We start from the raw sequence: 6,000 nt of genomic DNA on the forward strand, positions 1-6,000 counted from the left end.
CGGGATTGTTTTCGTCTTTGGCATCATCCGAAGTGCTATTGTCTCTTGTGTCGGTATCACTATTCTTGCTATGGCGGGGCTTAGAGTGGCGCCGCTGACACCGGCGCTTAGATTGCTTTTCGAGGGGATTATCCTCCGTTGCCTCGTCGCCATTGCTTTCTTTGGGTGTGTCCACCATATATATATATATATATATATATATATATATATATATATATATATATATATATCATATGACGAGGTGGCTGTCCAGCGCCCTGCGGGCGGTGGTTCCTATTCTTCTCCGGCATCGTCGTCCATACCGTGGATGTCTTCGGAGTCGAAATCAAGCACGTCGGTTAAGTCGTCGACAGTGGCTATTAAGTGGGTGGTGGGTGGGTAACAAATTTCTTCGTCGTCCACTTCCCACTCAAGCCGGACATAGTTCGGCCAAGAGTCTCCTGATAGGGAGAGAGATTTTAACGAGTTCAGCATGTCGCCCAAGGGCGAGTGCCGAAAAATATCCGCGGAGGTAAACTCCATGATCGGTGCCCAATCAGGTTTGATAGGCACGGATGTGCGCGGTTCGGAGCCTATGGCCGGAGACGAGTTTGAGGGTCCGATGACACAGACCTCATTGGAGGCAAAGTCTGTGTTCGTCTCTATCGCCAATGAGTATGCGGCCTCCGTGGCGGGGTCCATCCACCCATCCTCGGATGGCACGATCTGCTCCGGATTTAGAGTCGGGGCAGCTGCAGGTGTGATCTCCTGAACACCGTTCGATGGCAGATCTAAGTCATGCTCATCGTGACTGTACGGCGCACCTGCTATGGGCTCGAATCCGTCAAAGATCAAGTCTTCGCGGATATCGGCAGTGTAGTTCAGACTACCATACCTGATCTGATGGCCAGGGGCATAGCTATCGATCTGCTCCAGATGGCCAAGCGAGTTGGCCCGCAGTGCAAAGCCGCCGAATACGAAGATCTGTCCGGGGAGGAAGACCTCACCCTGGATTGCATCGCTGCGGATGATTGAAGGAGCCATCAAGCCTTACCGTGACGTCACAGTGGAACTCTCAATGAAAGCACCAATGTCGGTGTCAAAACCGGCGAATCTCGGGTAGGGGGTCCCGAACTGTTTGTCTAAGGCTAATGGTAACATGAGGCGGGGGACACAATGTTTACCCAGGTTCGGGCCCTCTCTATGGAGGTAATACCCTACTTCCTGCTTGATTGATCTTGATGATATGAGTATTACAAGAGTTGATCTACCACGAGATCGTAGAGGCTAAACCCTAGAAGCTAGCCTATGATTATGATTGTTGTTGTCCTACGAACTAAACCCTTCGATTTATAAAGACACCGGAGGGGGTTAGGGTTACACAGAGTCGGTTACAGAGAAGGAAATCTACATATCCGAATTGCCAAGCTTGCCTTCCACGCAAAGGAGAGTCCCACCCGGACACGGGACGAAGTCTTCAATCTTGTATCTTCATAGTCCAACAGTCCGGCATAAGCATATAGTCCGGCTATCCGAGGACCCCCTAATCCAGGACTCCCTCACTCGTGGAGCTCATCCCAAGAGGAGATCGACCCCACCAGAAGGTTTAGGAGCCAAGAGTGTGCACCGTCCTTGAGGGCCATGGGGAACCAGTTCGAAATGACTTTGTCATTGGCGTTCGCCGCCTTGATACTCAGCTCATAGAGCTGGAGGAACTCAGCGGGGTCGGGGGTGCCGTCGTAGCGCGGGGGCAAATCTGGCTTGAACTTGTCGGGCCAGATGACGATGCGCAGCTCTAGGGTGAAAGCACGGCAACCTGCCGCGCTCACTGGAGCCAACTGCGGGGGAGGATCCTGATCTTGATGTACGCACGTCGCCGCCTCCAGCGGCACGTGATCTTGACGCGGTGGCGCTGGAAGCGCATGCGCTTCTCCTCTGGGTCGCTGCACCACCTGGCAGCTTGCTTCATCACGCGTTGGCGCCCTGCATGGTGAGTCATGTTGGGATGCTTCATCCTGGGGCTTGGGGACGACGTCGCACCGAGGAGGTGGAGGAAGCGCGCCGTGGGCCACCTCGCCCTCCTGGGATGGGTGAGGCAGAGGAGAGACGGCGCAGGGGCCTCCCTAGCGGCGCTGATGAGCTCAGCGATCGGTCGAGCCAATCCTCGTAGAGGTCGTCAGCCGGGCGATAGCGCAGAAGCTCACGCGCCATGAGCAGCGCCGCCTGCGTGTTCGCTAGCTCGTGATGAGCATGAGAAGACAATGCAGCGACTGATGTAAGCGACAGAGTTGTGGTGCAACCATCATGTTGCACGGAAGGTGGCATCGATGAGTCCTGCTGCTCATGTGCAGCGGGACCGGTGGTGGTGTTGGCCACGGGAGAAGGGGAGCGGTGAGGGGCGTCGTTGCCCGCGGGCGCCGTCTGAGTGACGCGAGCGGCGAGAGCTGCCCGGCACTCGGCATGAACACGGGGAGCATCGGCCACCGGATTGACGGACCGGGAGCTGAGCGAATCATGGAGAAGAGGCGTCGACACGTCCCTACCCGATGCGCCAAATGTCGGATCCAGGGCTCCGCAGACCTAAGAAAAGGTTTGAACTCCGGGGCGTGTGCGAAGAACTCAACTCCTTCAGCCAACCAGTTCATCGCCCCCACGGCCTAGCTCGATGAACAAGGAAGAAGATGGACACATCAGTTTACCCAGGTTCAGGCCACCTTGCGGTTTAAAACCCCACTCCTGCTTTGTGGTGGATTAGCCTCGCAAGGGGCTAAGGATGAACTAGTACAAGGGAAGAACAACCTCAGGAGGTCTGTACTAGTGTGGGTGTGAGACGAAGGGATCCGAATGGTCTCCCTTTGCTATGGTGGTGGCTAACCTATATTTATAGTGGCCTTGGTCCTCTTCCCCCAAAACATAGGTGGGAAGGGATCCCAAAGTGGCCAATTTGAAAGGGAACAAGTAGTACATCTTATCTTGACAAAAGGTGGTCTTCTCCTGCAAAGCTCCTGGTCGTGATGTTGTGGTGGGCTCGGCGATGACATCCGTCCTGCTGTCCTGGCGGTCTTGATCTTGTTGCACGGGAATGGAAACCCTTAGGCGATTCCTCGGGGCCCCGCGCCTGCGCTTGCCTCCTTAGCACAAAAGAGGAAACCTGCCGCTCTGCGCCCGCTGGCGCCCGCCTGGCCTTGGTCGTCATGGCTTGCATCACCGGAACATCATGATGTTGAGAACCAGCATAGAAATCTCCACTCCTTAGGAGGCAGCCTAGGAAGGCCGCTCCCTCTGGAGGTCTTGATGTTACCCACCTCGCGAGGCTTGGCCCCTCGTGAGGGTCTCGTCTTGTTGGTCTTGTAGATGGGTTGTACCATATCGTTGATGGAGCCACGCCGTGGGCCGCAGGTAGGCAAGTCTGAGTACCCTGGTTCCTAGAACGCCGACAACAATGATCTCCAATTTTAACTAAGACAACAGGCATGCCAACAACAGGTCTATGTTTATCTTTTTCATCAGGCTTTAGCAATTCTAGCAGCTTCATCATAGAAGTAAATAACATGCCCATTAATATTTTCTACCAGGAGATCTTTAACCATAGCAACACTGGGTTCCACTTTAACTTGTTCAGCAGGTTTAGGTGCTCTAATATTACTTTTGCGAACCACGGTTAAAACTTTAGCATGTTCCTTTATCCTAACAGGGAAAGTTGGTTTTTCAATATAAGTAGTAGGAACAACCAGGTCAATATTGTAAATAATAGTTTCATCTTTACCTATGATCGGTTCTTTAGTTTCTTATTTAATAGGTGGGTGATATTTGAGCCACTTCTACTTAGGGAGATCAACGCGAGTAGCAAATGATTCACAGAAATAGGCTACTATCTCAAAGTCATGTCCATATTTAGTGCTAAATTTCTGAAAAGCATCGGTATTCATAAAAGATTTAACACAATCAAACTTAAGCTTGACACCTGACTCTTTACCTTCATCGAGTTCCCAATCTTTAGAGTTGCGTTTAATTCTTTCTAAAAGATCCCACTTGAATTCAATAGTCTTCTTCATAAAAGAAATAGTACAAGAAGTATCGAGCATGGATTGATCATCAGGAGAAAGCCGAGCATAAAAATTCTAAATGTTAATTTCTCTCAAGAGCTCATGATTGGGGCATGAATATAACATTGACTTAAGCCTCCCCCAAGCTAGAGCGATACTTTCTCCTTCACGAGGCCAAAAATTATATATATAATTTCGATTATGATGAACTAGATGCATAGGCTAATTTTTTTTGTGAAACTCCAATTTCAATCGATTCCAGTTCCAAGATCCAATACCATCGCATAGCCTATACCATGCAAATGCTTTTCCCTTCAAATATAAAGGGAAAACTTTCTTCTTGGCTTCATCTCTGGGCAATCCTGCAAGCTTAAATAATCCACAAATTTCATCCACATATATCAAATACATATCAGGATGTTCAGTTCCATCTCCTGCATAAGGATTAGCTAGCAGTTGTTCTATCATACCCGAAGGAATTTCATAACCAATATTTTCAGTAGGTGCAGTAGGTTGAGGGTCAACTAATTGTGGTTCCGGTCAAGGTGAAGATACCCTGAACAAACCCCTCAAAGGATGATTCTCCATAGCAACAAGTGACAATAAATTTCAGCACGTAGTAATAATTTTTCCTTACCAATTTCCACTTACCAATAGTGCTTCACTCCCCGACAATGGCACCAAAAAAGAGCCTTGATGACCCACAAGTATTGGGGATCAACTGTAGTCCTTTCAATAAGTAAGATATCGAACCCAACGAGTTGTAGAAGGAAATGACAAGTGGTTTTCAGCAAGGTATTTTCTGCAAGCACTGAAATAGTCGGTAACAGGTAGTTTGGTAGCAAGATAATTTGTAACGAGCAAGTGACGGTAAAGATAAATAAAGTGCAGCAAGGTATCCCAATCCTTTTGGGGCAAAGGACAGGCCAAAGCGGTCTCTTATAATAAGAAAAGCGTTCTTGAGGGTACACGGGAATTTCACCATGCTACTTTCATCATGTTGGTTTAATTCGTGTTCGCTACTCTGACAATTTGATATGTGGGTGGACCGGTGCTTAGGTGTTGTTCTTACTTAAACAAATCTCCTACTTATTATTAACCCCCTCGCAAGCATCCGCAACTACGAGAAAAGTATTAAGATAAATTGAACCATAGCATTAAACTTTTCGATCCAAATTGTTCCCTTACGAAGTGTGCATAAACTAGGGTTTAAGCTTCTGTCACTCTAGCAACCCATCATCTAATAACTACTCCACAATGCATTCCCTTAGGCCCAAATATGGTGAAGTGTCATGTAGTCGATGTTCACATGACACCACTAAGGGAATCACAACATACATATCATCAAAATATCGAACACATATCAAGTTCACATGATTACTTGCAACATGACTTCTCCTGTGACCTCAAGAACAATAGTAACTACTCCCAAATAATAATCATGCTCAAGATCAGAGGGGTATTAAATATCATAATCAATTTGAACATAGAATCTTTCACCAAATAAACCATATAGTAATCAACTACAAGATGTAATCAACACTACTAGTCACCCACAAGCACCAATCTAGGGTTCCAGTATAAAGATTGAACACAAGAAATGAACTAGGATTTGATAGAAGATGGTGTTGTTGAAGATGCTGATGGAGATGGCCCATGGGAGAGTTGTTGGTGATGACAATGACGATGACGATGATCCCCCCCCCTCGGGAGGGAAGTTTCCCCAACAGAATCGTTTTGCCGGAGGGCAAAACTGCTTTTCCCAAGTTCCGCCTCAAGACGGTGGTGTTTCATCCCGAAAGTCCTCTCTTATTTTTTTCTAGGTCACAATGACTTATATAGCAGAAGAGGGGCACCAGAGGTGGGCCGAGGAGGGTACAACCCACCAGGGCACGCCTGGGCTCGCTGGCGTGCCCAGGTGGGTTCTGCCCACCTGGTGGGCCCCCTCTGGTAGTTATTTGCTCCAATATTCTTC

Source organism: Triticum aestivum, chromosome 6B (assembly GCF_018294505.1).
Source record: "Triticum aestivum cultivar Chinese Spring chromosome 6B, IWGSC CS RefSeq v2.1, whole genome shotgun sequence".
In the NCBI taxonomy this organism is placed as follows: domain Eukaryota; kingdom Viridiplantae; phylum Streptophyta; class Magnoliopsida; order Poales; family Poaceae; genus Triticum; species Triticum aestivum.